Genomic DNA, 17,131 nt, shown 5'->3' with positions numbered 1-17,131 from the left:
TTGAAAGGGGTTGCCAAGCTTCGAAAAAATGACGAGTTTCCGAAATACCAGCCAATATTTTTTCACCCAATCTTGATGATACTTGGTGGTAATAATCAGTACACAAATCCCACTTGGCTCACCAAATTTTGTTCTTCTAAGTTGAAGCACTCTTTACAGTAGCAGTTTTTATTTTTAGGTTACATTCTGTTCTCTCCTATACAGACAGATGAATTTGGAACTCTAAATCAAACATGGTTTGTAGTAGCTCTTTGAAACTTGACAAAATAAAGTATTTCTCAGTTTTGTCTCTATGGTTTGTTTCCTCTTCAAGTAGCCCTACACAGAGACTGTGGAAAACCACTTTCATTGAAAGCGGTTGCCAAGATTCCAAGAAATTACGAGTTTCCGAAATACCAGGAAATATTTTTTCACCCAATCTTGATGATACTTGGTGGTAATGATCAGTACACAAATCACACGTGGCTCACCAAATTTGTTCTTCGTGGATGATGCATTCTTTTACAGTAGCAGTTTTTATTTTCAAGTTTCACTCTGTTGTCTCCTATATAGATAGATGAATTTGGAACTCTAAATCAAACATGGGTTGTAGTAGCTCTTTGAAACTTGAAAAAATAAAGCTGTTCTTAGTTTTGTCTCTATGGTTTGTTTCATCTTCAAGTAGCCCTAAGCAGAGACTGTGGAAAAGCATTTGCATTGAAACGGGTTGCCAAGCTTCCAAGAAATTACGAGTTTCCAAAATCCAGTAAATATTTTTTTCACCCAATCTTGATGATACTTGGTCGTAAGGATCAGTACACAAATCCCACTTGGCTCACCAAATTTTGTTCTTCTAGGTTGAAGCGTTCGTTTACAGTAGCAGTTTTTATTCTTAGGTTTCACTGTGTTCTCTCCTATATAGATAGATGTACTTGGAACTCTGAATCCAACATGGATTCTAGTAGCTCTTTGAAACTTGACCAAATAAAGTAGTTCTCCGTTTTGCCTCTATGGTTTGTTTTCTATTCAAGTAGCCCTAAGCAGAAACTATGGAAAAGCACTTTCATGGAAAGCGGTTTCCAAGCTTCCAAGAAATTATGAGTTTCCGAAATACCAGCAAATATATTTTCACCCCAACTTGATGACAGTTGGTGGTAGTGATCAGTACACAATCCCACTTGGGTCACCAAATTTGGTTCTTCTATGTTGAAGCGTTATTTACAGTAGCAGTTTTTATTTTTAGGTTTCACTCTGTTCTCTCCTATACAGATAGATGAATTTGGAACTCTAAATCCTACATGGTTTGTAGTAGCTCTTTGAAACATGACAAAATAAAGTAGTTCTCAGTTTTGTCTCTATGGTTTGTTTCCTCTTCAAGTAGCCCTAGGCACAGTCTGTGGAAAAGCACTTTCATTGAAAGGGGTTGCCAAGCTTCCAAGAAATTATGAGTTTTCGAAATACCAGCAAATATTTTTTCACCCAATATTGATGATACTTGCTGGTAATGATCAGTACGTAAATCCCACGTGACTCACCAAATTTTGTTCTTCCAGTTTGAAGCGTTAGTTTACAGTAGCAGTTTTTATTTTAAGTTCCATACTGTTCTTTTCTATAGAGATACATAAATTTGGTAGTCTAAATCCATCATGGTTTGTAGTAGCTCTTGGAAACTTGACAAAATAAAGTAGTTCTCAGTTTTGTCTCTATGGTTTGTTTCCTCTTCAGGTAGCCCAAGGCAGAGACTGTGGAAAAGCACTTTCATTGAAAGGGGTTGCCAAGCTACCAAGAAACTACGAGTTTCTGAAATACCAGCTAATATTTTTTTACCAAATCTTGATGATACTTGGTGGTAATGATCAGTACACAAATCACACTTAGCTCACCAAATTTTGTTCTTCTAAGTGGAAGCGTTCATTTACACTTGCGGTTTTTATTGTTAGGTTTCACTCTCTTCTCTCCTATATAGAAGATGAATTTGGAACTCTAAATCCAACATGGGCTGTAGTAGCTTTTCGAAACTTGACAAAATAAAGTAGTTCTCATTTCGTTCTCTATGATTTGTTTCCTCTTCAAGTAGCCCTATGCAGAGACTCAGGAAAAGCACTTTCATTGAAAAGCGTTGCAAAGCTTCCAAGAAATTACGAGTTTCCGAAATACTAGCAAATATTTTTTTCACCCAAACTTGATGATACTTGGTGGTAATGATCAGTACACAAATCCCACTTGGCTCACCATATTTTGTTGTTCTAGGTAGAAGCGTTATTTACAGTAGCACTTTTTATTTTTAGGTTTAACTCTGTTCTCTCTTATATAGATGAATTTGGAACTCTAAATCCAACATCGTTTGTAGTAGCTCTTTGATACTTAACAAAATAAAGTAGTTCTCAGGTTTGTTTCCTCTTCAAGTAGCCCTAATCTGAGACTGGCGAACAACACTTTCATTAAAAGGGGTTGCCAAGCGTCCAAGAATCTACGTGTTTCCGAAATACAGGCAAATATTTTTTTGCCCAATCTTGATGATACCTGGTGGTAATGATCAGTATACAAATCCCACTTCGCTCACCAAATTTTGTTCTTCTTGTTTGAAGCGTTCGTTTACAGTAGCAGTTTTTATTTTTAGGTTTCACTCTGTTGTCTCCTATATAGGTAGATGAATTTGGAACTATAATTCAACATGGGCTGTATTAGTTCTTTGAAACTTGACAAAATAAAGTAGTTCTCCGTTTTGTCTCTAGGGTTTGTTTCCTCTTCCTGTCGCCCTAAGCAGAGACTGTGGAAAAGCACTTTCATTGAAAGGGGTTGCCAAGTTTTTAAGAAATTACGAGTTTACGAAATACCAGCAAATATTTTTTCACCCAATCTTGATGATAGTTGTTGGTAATATATCAGAACACAAATCCGACTTGGCTCACCAAATTTTGTTCTTCTAGGTTGAAGCGTTATTTACAGTAGCAGTTTTTATTTTTACGTTTCACTCTGTTCTGTCCTATACACATAGATGAATTTGGAACTCTAAATCCAAATGGTTTGTAGTAGCTCTTTGAAACTTGACAAAATAAAGTAGTTCTCAGTTTTGTCACTATGGATTTTTTCCTCTTCAAGTACCCCTAATCTGAGACTGGCGAATAGCACTTTCATTAAAAGGGGTTGCCAAGCGTCAAGAATCTACGAGTATCCGAAATACAGGCAAATATTTTTTCGCCCAATCTTGAGGGTACGTGGTGGTACTGATCAGTATACAAATCCCACTTGGCTCACCAAATTTTCTTCTTGTAGGTTGAAGCGTTCGTTTAGAGTAGCAGTTTTTATTTTTAGGTTTCACTCTGTTCTCTCATATATAGATAGATGAATTTGGAACTCTAAAGCCAACATGGTTTTTGGTAGCTCTTTGAAACTTGTCAAAATAAAGTAGTTCTCAGTTTTGTCAATATGGTTTGTTGCCTCTTCAAGTAGCCCTAATCAGAGACTGCTGAATAGCAATTTCATTCAAAGGGGTTGCCCAGCGTCCAAGAATCTACGTGTTTCCGAAATACCAGCAAATATTTTTTCTCCCAATCATGGTGATACTTGGTGGTAATGATCAGTACACAATTCCGACTTGGCACACCGAATTTTGTTCTTCTAGGTTGAAGCGTTCGTTTCCAGTAGCAGTTTTTATTTTTAGGTTTCAAGCTGTTGAGTCCTATATAGATAGATGAATTTGCAATTCTAAATCCAACGTTGGCTGTAGTGGCTCTTTGAAACTTGACAAAATAAAGTAGTTCTCAGTTTTGTCTCTATGGTTTGTTTCCTCTTCATGTATTCGTAAGCAGAGACTGTGGAAAAGCACTTTCATTGAAAAAGGTTGCCAAGTTTCCAATAAATTGCGAGTTTCCGAAAAAACAGCAAATATTTTTTCATGGAATCTTGAGGTTAGTTGTTGGTAATGATCAGTACTCAAATCCCACTGGGCTCAGCAAATTTTGATCTTCTATGTTGAAGCATTATTTACAGTAGCAGTTTTTATTTTTAGGTTTCACTCTGTTCTCTTCTATACAGATAGATGAATTTGGAATTCTAAATCCAAATGGTTTGTAGTAGCTCTTTGAAACTTGACAAAATAAATTAGTTCTCAGACTTGTCAATATGGTTTGTATCCTCTTCAAGTAGCCCTAATCAGAGACTGGTAAATAGCACTTTCATTGAAAGGGGTAGCCAAGTGTCGAAGAATCTACATGTTTCCGAAATACCAGCAAATATTTTTTCGCCCAATCTTGATGATACTTGGTGGTAATGATCAGTACATAAATCCCAAGTGGCTTCCCAATTTTGTTATTCTAGGTAGAAGCGTTCGTTTAGAGAAGCAGTTTTTATTTTTAGGTTTCACTATGCTCTCTCCAATATAGATAGATGAATTTGGAACTCTAAATCCAACATGGGTTGCAGTAGCTCTTTGAAAATTGACAAAACAAAGTAGTTCTCAGTTTTTTCTTTATGGTTTGTTTCTTCTTCAAGTATCCCTAAGCAGAGACTATGGAAAAGCACTTTTATTGAAAGGGGTTGCCAAGGTGGCAGGAAATTACGAGTTTCAGAAATACCAGCAATTGTTTTTTTGCCCAATCTTTATGATACGTGGTGGAAATGAACAGTATACAAATCTTACTTGGCTCACGAAATTTTGTTCTTCTAAGTTGAAGAGTTCCATTACAGTAGCAGTTTTTATTTTTAGATTTCACTCTGTTCTCTCCTATATAGATAGATAAATTTGGAACTCTAAATCCAAAAGGGTTGTAGTAGCTCTTTGAAACTTGAGATAATAAAGTAGTTCTTAGTTTTGTCTCTATGGTTTGTTTCCTCTTCAAGTAGCCCTAAGCAGAGAATGTGGAAAAGCACTTTCATGGAAAGGGGTTGCCAAGCTTCCAAATAATTACTAGAGTTCAAAATACCAGCAAATATATTTTCACGCAATCTTGATGATACTTGGTGGTAATGATCAGTACACAAATCTTACTTGGTTCACCCAATTGTTTTCTTTTAAGTTGAAGCGTTCGTTTACAGTAGCAGTTTTTATTTTTAGGTTTCACTCTGTTCTCTCCTATACAGATAGATGAATTTGAAACTCTAAATCCAACATGGTTTGTAGTAGCTCTTAGAAACTTGACAAAATAAAGTAGTTCTCAGTTTTGTCTTTATGGTTGGCTTCCTCTTCAAGTAGCCCTAGCACAGACTGTGGAAAAGCACTTTTATTGAAAGGGGTTTCCAAGCTACCAAGAAATTACGAGTTTCTGAAATACCAGCAAATATTTTTTCACCCAATGTTGATGATACTTGGTGGAAATGATCAGTTCACAAATCCCAATTGGCTCACCAAATTTTGTTCTTCTAGGTTGAAGCGTTCTTTTACACTAGCGGTTTTATTGTTAGGTTTCACTCTCTTCTCTCCTATAGAGATAGATGAATTTGGAACTCTAAATCCAACATGGTTTGTAGTAGCTGTTTGAAACTTCACAAAATAAAGTAGTTCTCAGTTTTGTTTCTGTGGTTTGTTTCCTCTTCAAGTAGCCCTAGGCACAGACTGTGGAAAACCACTTTCATTGAAAGGGGTTGCCAAGGTGCCAAGAAATTACGAGTTTCTGAAATACCAGCAAATATTTTTTCACCCAATCTTGAGGAAACGTGGTGGTAATGATCAGTACACAAATCCCACTTGGCTCACCAAATTTTGTTCTTCTAGGTTGAAGCGTTCGTTTAGAGTAGCAGTTTTTATTTTTAGGTTTCACTCCGTTCTCTCCTATAGAGATACAGGAAATTGGTACTCTAAATCCAACATGGTTTGTAATAGCTCTTTGAACTTAACAAAATAAAGAAGTTCTCAGTTTCGTCTCTATGGTTTCTTTCCTCTTCAAGTAGCCCCAGAGACTGGGAATAGCACTTTCACAAAAAAGTGTTGTCAAGCGTCCAAGAATCTACGTGTTTCCGAAATACCAGCAAATATTTGTTCACCCAATCTTGATGATACTTGGTGGTAATGATCAATACACAAATCCCACTTGGCTCCCCAAATTTTGTTCTTCAAGGTTGAAGTGTTCGTTTAGAGTAGCAGTTTTTATTTTTAGGTTTCACTCTGTTCTCTCCTATATAGATAGATGAATTTGGAACTCTAAATCCAACATGGGTTGTAGTAGATTTTTGAAACGTGACAAAGTAAAATAATTCTCAGTTTTGTCTCTATGGTTTGTTTCCTCTTCAAGTAGCCCTAAGCAGAGACTGTGGAAATGCACATTCATAGAAAGGGTTGCCAAGTTTCCAAGAAATTACGAGTTTCCGAAACACCAGAAAATATTATTTCACCCAGTCGTGTGGAAATTGGTGGTAATGAGAGTACACAAATCCCACTTGGCTCAGTAAATTTTGTTCTTATAGGTTGAAGCGTTATTTACAGTAGCAGTTTTTATTTTTAGGTTTCACTCTGTTCTCTCCTATATAGATAGATGAATTTGGAACTCTAAATCCAACATGGTTTGTAGTAGCTCTTTGAAACTTGACAAAATAAAGTAGTTCTCAGTTTTGTCTCTATGGTTTCTTTCCTCTTCAAGTAGCCCTCGGCACAGACTACGGAAAAGCACTTTCATTGAAAGTGTTTGCCAAGCTTCCAAGAAATTACGAGTTTCTAAAATACCAGCAAATAATTTTAAACCCAATCTTGAGGAAAATTGGTGGTAATGATCAGTACACAAATCCCAATTGGCTCACCAAATTTTGTTCTTCTATTTTGAAGCGTTATTTACAGTAGCAGTTTTTATTTTTAGGTTTCACTCGGTTCTCTCCTATATAGATAGATGAATATGAAACTCTAAATCCAACATGGTTTGTAGAACCTCTTTGAAACTTCACAAAATAAAGTAATTCTCAGTTTTGTCTCTATGGTTTCTTTCCTGTTCAAGTAGCCCTAAGCAGAGACTGTGGAAAAGCACTTTCATTGAAAGGGGTTGCCAAGTTTCCAAAAAATTACGAGTTTCCGAAATACCAGCAAATATTTTTTCACCCAATTTGATGATACTTGGTGGTAATGATCAGTACCCAAATCCCACTTGGCTCACCATATTTTGTTGTGCTAGGTAGAAGCGTTATTTACAGTAGCACTTTTTATTTTTAGGTTTTACTCTGTTCTTCCTTATACAGATAGATGAATTTGGAACTCTAAATCCAACATGGTTTGTAGTAGCTCTTTGAAACTTGAGAACATAAAGTACTTCTCAGTTTTGTCTCTATGGTTTCTTTCCTCTTCAAGTAGCCCTATGCACAGACTGTGGAAAAGCACTTTCATTGAAAGGGGTTGCCAAGCTTCCAAGAAATTACGAGTTTCCGAAATACCAGCAAATATTTTTTCACCCAATCTTGAGGATACTTGGTGGTAATGATCAGTACACAAATCCCAAGTGGCTAACCAAATTTTGTTCTTCTATTTTGAAGCGTTATTTACAGAAGCAGTTTTTATTTTCAGGTTTCACTCGGTTCTCTCCTATAAAGATACATGAATTTGGTACTCTAAATCCAACATGGTTTGTAGTAGCTTTTTGAACCTTGAAAAAATAAAGTACTTCTCAGTTTTGTCTCTATGGTTTGTTTCCTCTTCAAGTAGCCCTATGCACAGACTGTGGAAAAGCACTTTCATTGAAAGGGGTTGCCAAGCTTCCAAGAAATTACGAGTTTCCAAAATACCAGCAAATTATTTTAAACCCAATCTTGAGGATATTTGGTAGTAATGATCAGTACACAAATCCCAATTGGCTCACCAAATTTTGTTCTTCTATTTTGAAGCGTTATTTACAGTAGCAGTTTTTATTTTTAGGTTTCACTCGGTTCTCTCCTATATAGATAGATGAATATGGAACTCTAATCCAACATGGTTTGTAGAACCTCTTTGAAACTTGACAAAATAAAGTAGTTCTCAGTTTTGTCTCTATGGTTTCTTTCCTCTTCAAGTAGCCCTAAGCAGAGACTGTGGAAAAGCACTTTCATTGAAAGGGGTTGCCAAGTTTCCAAGAAATTACGAGTTTCAAAAATACCAGCAAATATTTTTTCACCCAATTTGATGATACTTGGTGGTAATGATCAGTACACAAATCCCACTTGGCTCACCATATTTTGTTGTTCTAGGTATAAGCGTTATTTACAGTAGCACTTTTTATTTTTAGGTTTTACTCTGTTCTCCCTTATACAGATAGATGAATTTGGAACTCTAAATCCAACAAGGTTTGTAGTAGCTCTTTGAAACTTGACAAAATATAGAAGTTCTCAGTTTTGTCTCTATGGTTTGTTTCCTCTTTTAGAATCCCTAATCAGAGACTGGCGAATAGCACTTTCATTGAAAGGGGTGGCCGAACTTCCAAGAAATTACGACTTTTCAAAATACCAGCAAATATTTTTACACCCAATCTTGATGAAACTTGGTGGTAATGATCAGTATACAAATCCCAATTGGCTCACCAATTTTTGATCTTCTAGGTTGAAGCGTTCGTTTAGAGTAGCAGTTTTTTATTTTTAGGTTTCACTATGTTCTCTCCTATATAATTAGATGAATTTGGAACTCTAAATCCTACATGGTTTGTCATAGCTCTATGACACTTGACAAAATAAAGTAGTTCTCAGTTTTGTGTCTATGGTTTGTTTCCTCTTCAAGCAGCCCTAATCAGAGACTGGCAAAAAGCACTTTCATTGAAAGGGGTTGGCAAGCGTCCCAGAATCTACGAGTTTCTGAAATACCAGCAAATATTTTTTCACCTAATCTTGATGATACTTGGTGGTAATGATCAGTACACAAACCCGAATGGCTAGCCAAATTTTGTTCTTCTATTTTGAAGCGTTATTAACAGTAGCATTTTTTATTTTTATGTTTCACTCTCTTCTCTCCTATACAGATACATGAATTTGGTACTCTAAATCCAACATGATTTGTAGTAGCTCTTTGAAACTTGACAAAATAAAGTAGTTCTCAGTTTTGTCTCTATGGTTTGTTTCCTCTTCAAGTAGCCCTAGGCCCAGACTGTGGAAAAGCACTTTCATTGAAAGGGGTTGATAAATTTACAAGAAATTACGAGTTTCCGAAATACCAGCAAATATTTTTTCGCCCAATCTTGATGATACTTGGTGGTAATGATCAGTACACAAATCACACTTGGCTTACCAAATTTTTTCTCTTTGGTTGAAGCATTCGTTTAAAGTAGCAGTTTTTATTATGAGGTTTCACTCTGTTCTCTCCTAAATAGATAGATGAATTTGGAACTCTAAATCCAACATGGTTTGTAGTAGCTCTTTGAAACTTGAGAAAATGAAGTACTTCTCAGTTTTGTCTCTACGGTTTGTTTCCTCTTCAAGTAGCCCTATGCACAGACTGTGGAAAAGCACTTTCATTGAAAGGGGTTGCCAAGCTTCCAAGAAATTACGAGTTTCCAAAATACCAGCAAATAATTTTAAACCCAATCTTGAGGATATTTGGTAGTAATGATCAGTACACAAATCCCAATTGACTCACCAAATTTTGTTCTTCTATTTTGAAGCGTTATTTACAGTAGCAGTTTTTATTTTTAGGTTGCACTCGGTTCTCTCCTATATAGATAGATGAATATGGAACTCTAAATCCAACATGGTTTGTAGAACCTCTTGGAAACTTGACAAAATAAAGTAGTTCCCAGTTTTGTCTCTATGGTTTCTTTCCTCTTCAAGTAGCCCTAAGCAGAGACTGTGGAAAAGCACTTTCATTGAAAGGGGTTGCCAAGTTTCCAAGAAATTACGAGTTTCAAAAATACCAGCAAATATTTTTTCACCCAATTTGATGATACTTGGTGGTAATGATCAGTACACAAATCCCACTTGGCTCACCATATTTTGTTGTTCTAGGTAGAAGCGTTATTTACAGTAGCACTTTTTATTTTTAGGTTTTACTCTGTTCTCCCTTATACAGATAGATTAATTTGGAACTCTAAATCCAACAAGGTTTGTAGTAGCTCTTTGAAACTTGACAAAATATAGAAGTTCTCAGTTTTGTCTCTATGGTTTGTTTCCTCTTTTAGAATCCCTAATCAGAGACTGGCGAATAGCACTTTCATTGAAAGGGGTGGCCGAACTTCCAAGAAATTACGACTTTTCAAAATACCAGCAAATATTTTTACACCCAATCTTGATGAAACTTGGCGGTAATGATCAGTATACAAATCCCAATTGGCTCACCAATTTTTGTTCTTCTAGGTTGAAGCGTTCGTTTAGAGTAGCAGTTTTTATTTTTAGGTTTCACTACGTTCTCTCCTATATAATTAGATGAATTTGGAACTCTAAACCCTACATGGTTGTCATAGCTCTATGACAATTGACAAAATAAAGTAGTTCTCAGTTTTGTCTCTATGGTTTGTTTCCTCTTCAAGCAGCCCTAATCAGAGACTGGCAAAAAGCACTTTCATTGAAAGGGGTTGGCAAGCGTCCAAGAATCTACGAGTTTCCGAAATACCAGCAAATATTTTTTCGCCAAATCTTGATGATACTTGGTGTTAATGATCAGTACACAAACCCGAATGGCTAGCCAAATTTTGTTCTTCTATTTTGAAGCGTTATTAACAGTAGCATTTTTTATTTTTATGTTTCACTCTGTTCTCTCCTATACAGATACATGAATTTGGTACTCTAAATCCAACATGATTTGTAGTAGCTCTTTGAAACTTGACAAAATAAAGTAGTTCTCAGTTTTGTCTCTATGGTTTGTTTCCTCTTCAAGTAGCCCTAGGCCCAGACTGTGGAAAAGCACTTTCATTGAAAGGGGTTGATAAATTTACAAGAAATTACGAGTTTCCGAAATACCAGCAAATATTTTTTCGCCCAATCTTGATGATACTTGGTGGTAATGATCAGTACACAAATCACACTTGGCTCACCAAATTTTTTCTCTTTGGTTGAAGCATTCGTTTAAAGTAGCAGTTTTTATTATGAGGTTTCACTCTGTTCTCTCCTAAATAGATAGATGAATTTGGAACTTTAAATCCAACATGGTTTGTAGTAGCTCTTTGAAACTTGAGAAAATGAAGTACTACTCAGTTTTGTCTCTATGGTTTGTTTCCTCTTCAAGTAGCCCTATGCACAGACTGTGGAAAAGCACTTTCATTGAAAGGGGTTGCCAAGCTTCAAGAAATTACGAGTTTCCGAAATACCAGCAAATATTTTTTCACCCAATCTTGAGGATACTTGGTGGTAATGATCAGTACACAAATCCCAAGTGGCTAACCAAATTTTGTTCTTCTATTTTGAAGCGTTATTTACAGAAGCAGTTTTTATTTTTAGGTTTCACTCGGTTCTCTCCTATACAGATACATGAATTTGGTACTCTAAATCGAACATGGTTTGTAGTAGCTTTTTGAAACTTGAAAAAATAAAGTAGTTCTCGGTTTTCTCTCTTTGGTTTGTTTCCTCTTCAATTAGCCCTAAGCAGAGACTGGGGAAAGCACATTCATTGAAAGGGGTTGCCAAGTTTCCAAGTAATTACGAGTATCCCAAATACGAGCAAATATTTTCTAACCAAATCTTGATGATACTTGGTGGTAATGATCAGTACACAAATCCCACTTGGCTCACCAAATTTTATTCTTCTAGTTTGAAGCGTTATTTACAGTAGCAGTTTTTATTTTTATGTTTCACTCGGTTCTCTCCTATAAAGATACATGAATTTGGTACTCTAAATCCAACATGGTTTGTAGTAGCTCTTTGAAACTTGACAAAATAAAGTAGTTCTCTGTTTTGTCTCTATGGTTTCTTTCCTCTTCAAGTAGCCCTAGGCACAGACTGTTGAAAAGCACACTCATTGAAAAAGGTTGCCAAGCTTCCAAGAAATTCAGAGTTTCCGAAATACCAGCAAATATTTTTTCACCCAATCTTGTTGATACTTTGTTGTAATAATCAGTACACAAATCCCACTTGGCTCACCAATTTTGTGCTTCTACGTTGAAGCGTTCATTTACAGTAGCAGTTTTTATTTTTAGGTTTCACTCTGCTGTCTTCTATATAGATAGATGAATTTGAAACTGTAAATCCAACATGGGTTGTAGTAGATTTTTGAAACGTGACAAGATAAAGTAGTTCTCAGTTTTGTCTCTATGGTTTGTTTCCTATTCAAGTAGCACTAAGCAGCGACTGGGGAAAAGCACTTTCATTGAACGTGGTTGCCAACCTTCCAAAAAATTATGAGTTTCCGAAATACCAGCAAATATTTTTTAACCCAAACTTGATGATACTTGGTGTTAATGTTATGTACACAAATCCTACTGGCTCACCAAATTTTGTTCTTCTAGGTTGAAGCGTTCGTTTACAGTAACAGTTTTTATTTTTAGGTTTCACTCTGTTGTCTCCTATATAGATAGATTTATTTGGAACTCTAAATCCAACATGGTTTATACTAGCTCTTTGAAACCTGACAAAATGAAGTAGTTCTCAGTTTTTTCTCTATGGTTTGTTTCCTCTTCAAGTAGCCCTATGCAGAGACTGTGGAAAAGCACTTTCATTGAAAGGGGTTGCAAGCTTCCACGAAATTACAAGATTCCGAAATACCAGCAAATATTTTTCTCACTCAATCTTGATGATACTTGGTGGTAATGTTCTGTTCAGAAATCCCACTTGGCTCACCAAATTTTGTTCTTTTAGGTTGAAGCGTTCATTTACAGTAGCAGTTTTTATTTTTAGGTTTCACTCTGTTGTCTCCTATATAGATAGATGAATTTGGAACTCTAAATCCAACATGGGTTGTAGTAGATCATTGAAACCAGACAAAATAAAGTAGTTCTCAGTTTTGTCTCTATGGGTTGTTTCCTCTTCAAGTAGCCCTAAACAGTGACTGTGGAAAAACACTTTCATTGAAAGGTGTTGCCAAGCTTGCAAGAAATTACGAGTTTCCAAAATACCAGCAAACATTTTTTCACCCAATCTTGATGATACTTGCTGGTAATGATCAGTACACAAATCCCACTTGGGTCACCATATTTTGTTCTTTTAGGTTAATCCGTTCGTTTTGAGTAGCAGTTTTCATTTTTAGGTTTCACTCTGTTCTCTCCTATATAGATAGATTAATTTAGAACTCTAAATCCAACATGGTTTGTAGTAGCTCTTTGAAACTTGACAAAATAATGTAGTTCTCAATTTTTTCTCTATGGTTTGTTTCCTGTTCAAGTAGCCCTAAGAAGAGACTGTGGAAAAGCACTTTCATTGAAAGGGTTTGACAAGCTTCCAAGAAATTACGAGTTTCCGAATACCAGCAAATGTTTTTTCACCCAATCTTGATGATGCTTGGTGGTGATGATCAGTACACAAATCTCACTTGGCTCACCAAATTTTGTTCTTCTAGGTTGAAGCGTTATTTACAGTAGCAGTTTTTTTTTTAGGTTTCATTCTGTTTTCTCCTATACAGATAGATGAATTTGGAACTCTAATTCCAACATGGTTTGTAGTAGCTCTTTGAAACTTTTCAAAATAAAGTAGTTCTCAGTTTTATCAATATGGTTTGTTTCCTCTTCAAGTAGCCCTAATCAGAGACTGGCGAATAGCACTTTGATTAAAAGGGGTTGCCAAGCGTCCAAGAATCTACAGGTTTCCGAAATACAGGCAAATATTTTTTCTCCCAATCTTGATGATACGTGGTGGTAATGATCAGTATACAAATCCCCCTTGGCTCAACAAATTTTGTTATTCTAGGTTGAAGCGTTCGTTTAGAGTAGCAGTTTTTATTTTTAAATTTCACTCTGTTGTTCCTATATAGATAGATGAATTTGGAACTCTAAATCCAACATGATTTGTAGTAGCTCTTTGAAACTTGACAAAATAAAGTGGTTCTCAGTTTTGTCTCTATGGTTTGTTTCCTCTTCAATTATCCCTAGGCCCAGACTGTGGTAAAGCACTTTCATTGAAAGGGGTTGCTAAGTTTACAAGAAATTACGAATTTCCGAAATACCAGCAAATATTTTTTCACCCAATCTTGATGACACTTGTTGGTGATGATCAGTACACAAATCCCACTTGGCTCACCAAATTTTTTTCTTCTAGGTTGAAGCATTATTTACAGTAGCATTTTTTTTAGGTTTCACACTGTTCTCTCATAAACAGATAGATGAATTTGGATATCTAAATCCAACATGGTTTGTAGTAGGTCTTTGAAACTTTACAAAATAAAGTAGTTCTCAGTTTTGTCTCTATGGATTGGCAAGTGTCCAAGAATCTACGAGTTTCCGAAATACCAGCAAATATTTTTTTTCACCCAATCATGATGATACTTGGTGTTAATGATCAGTAAAAAAACCCAATTGGCTCACCAAATTTTGTTCTCTTGGTTGAAGCGTTCATTTACAATAGCAGTTTTTATTTTTAGGTTTCACTCTGTTCTCTCATATATAGATAGATGAATTTGGACATCTAAATCCAACATGGATTGCAGTAGCTCTTTGAAACTTGAGAAAATAAAGTAGTTCTCAGTTTTGTCTCTAAGGTTTGTTTCCTCTTCCAGTAGCCCTAAGCAGAGACTGTGGAAAAGCACTTTTATTGAAAGGCGTTCCAGAGCTTAAAAATAATTACAAGTTTTCGAAATACCAGCAAATATTTTTTCACCCATTCTTGATGATACTTGTTGGTAATGACAAGTACACATATCACCAAATTTTGTTCTCCTAGATTGAAGCATTCGTTTACAGTAGCAGTTTTTATTTTTAGGTTTCACTCTGTTCTCTCCTATATAGATAGCTGAATTTGGAACTCTAAATCCAACATGGTTTGTAGTAGCTCTTTGAAACTTGACAAAATAAAGTAGGTCTCAGTTTTGTCTCTATGGTTTGTTTCCTCTTCAAGTAGCCTTAAGCAAAGACTGTGGAAAAGCACTTTCATTGAAAGGGGTTGAAAAGCTTCCAAATAATTACGAGTTTATGAAATACAAGCAAATATTTTTTCACCCAATCTTGATGATAATTGGTGCTAATGACAAGTACACAAATCCCACTTGGCTCACCAAATTTTGTTCTTCTTAGTAGAAGCGTTCCTTTATAGTAGCAGTTTTTAATTTTAGTTTTCACTCTGTTCTCTCCTATATAGATAGATGAATTTGGAACTCTAAATCCAACATGGGTTGTAGTAGCTCTTTGAAACTTGACCAAATAAAGAAGTTCTCAGTTTTGTCTCTATGGTTTGTTTCCTCTTCAAGTAACCCTAAGCAGAGACTTGCGAAAAGCACTTTCATTGAAAGGGGTTGCCAAGCTTCCAAGAAATTACGAGTTTCCGAAATACCAGCAAATATTTTTTCACCCAATCTTAATGATACTTGGTGTTAATGATCAGTCCCCAAATCTCCCTTGGCTCCAAATTTTGTTCTTCTAGTTTGAAGTGTTCGATTACAATAGCAGTTTTTAGTTAGGTTTCACTCTGTTGTCTCCTATATAGATAGATGAATTTGCAACTCTAAATCAAACATGGTTTGTAGTAGCTCTATGAAACTTGACAAGAAAAGTAGTTCTCAGTTTTGTCTCTATGGTTTGTTTCCTCTTCACATCGCCCTAAGCAGATACTTTCGAAAAGCACTTTCATTGAAAGGGGTCGCCAAGCTTCCAAGAAGTTACGAGTTTCTGAAATATCAGCAAATATTTTTTCTTCCAGTCTTGATGATACTTGGTGGTAATTTTCAGTACAAAAATCCAACTTGGCTCACCAAATTTTGTTCTTCTAGGTTGAAGCGTTCGTTTACAGTAGCAGTTTTTATTTTTAGGTTTCACTTTGTTGTCTCTGATATAGATAGATGAATTTGGAACTCTAAATCCAACATGGGTTGTAGTAGCTCCTTGAAATATGACAAAATAAGTTAGTTATCAGTTTTGACTCTATGGTTTTTTACTCTTCAAGTAGCCCTAAGCAGAGCCTGGCGAAAAGCACTTTCATTGAAAGGGGTTGCCAAGTTTCCAAGAAATTAAGAGGTTCCGAAATACCAGCAAATATTTTTTCACCCAATCTTGATGATACTTGGTGGTAATGACAGGTACACAAATCCCCCTTGGCTCACCAAATTTTGTTCTTCTAGGTTGAAGCGTTCGTGTACAGTAGCAGTTTTTATTTTTAGGTTTCACTCTGTTGTCTCCTATATAGATAGATGAATTTGGAACTCTAAATCCAACATGGGTTGTAGTAGCTCCTTGAAATATGACAAAATAAGTTAGTTATCAGTTTTGACTCTATGGTTTTTTACTCTTCAAGTAGCCCTAAGCAGAGCCTGGCGAAAAGCACTTTCATTGAAAGGGGTTGGCAAGCGTCCAAGAATCTACGAGTTTCCTAAATACCAGCAAATATTTATTCGCTTAATCTTGATGATACTTGGTGGTAATGATCAGCATACAAATCCCACTTGTCTCACCAAATTTTGTTGAAGCGTTCGTTTACAGTAGCAGTTTATATTTTTTGGTTTCACTCCGTTGTGCCCTATATAGAGAGATGAATTTGGAACTCTAAATCCAACATGGTATGTAGTAGCTTTTTGAAACTTGACAAAATAAAGTGGTTCTCAGTTTCGTCTCTATGGTTGTTTCCTCTTCAAGTAGCCCTAAGCAGAGACTGTGGAAAAGCATTTTCATTGAAAGGGGTTGCGAAGCTTCCAAATAATAAAGAGTTTATGAAATACGAGCAAATATTTTTTCACCCAATCTTGATGATACTTGGTGGTACTGGCAAGTACAAAAATCCCACTTGGCTCACCAAATTTTGTTCTTCTAGGTTGAAGCATTCGTTTACAGTAGCAGTTTTTATTTTTAGGTTTCACTCTGTTCTCTCCTATAAAGATAGATGAATTTCGAACTACATAAAAAATGGTTTGTAGTAGCTCTTGAAACTTGAGCAAATAAAGTAGTTCTCAGTTTTGTCTCTATGGTTTGTTTCCTCTTCCAGTAGCCCTAAGCAGACACTGTGGAAAAGCACTTTTATTGAAAGGCAATCCAGAGATTCCAAATAATTATGAGATTCCGAAATACCAGCAAACATTTTTTCACCGAATCTTGATGATACTTGGTGGTAATGACAAGTATACAAATCACAAAATTTTGTTGTCCTAGGTTGAAGCGTTCGTTTAGAGTAGCAGTATTTATTATACTTTTCACTCTGTTCTCTCATATATAGATAG

Source organism: Callospermophilus lateralis, unplaced genomic scaffold (genome assembly GCF_048772815.1).
Source record: "Callospermophilus lateralis isolate mCalLat2 unplaced genomic scaffold, mCalLat2.hap1 Scaffold_289, whole genome shotgun sequence".
NCBI lineage: Eukaryota > Metazoa > Chordata > Mammalia > Rodentia > Sciuridae > Callospermophilus > Callospermophilus lateralis.
This window is presented reverse-complemented; position numbering follows the sequence as displayed.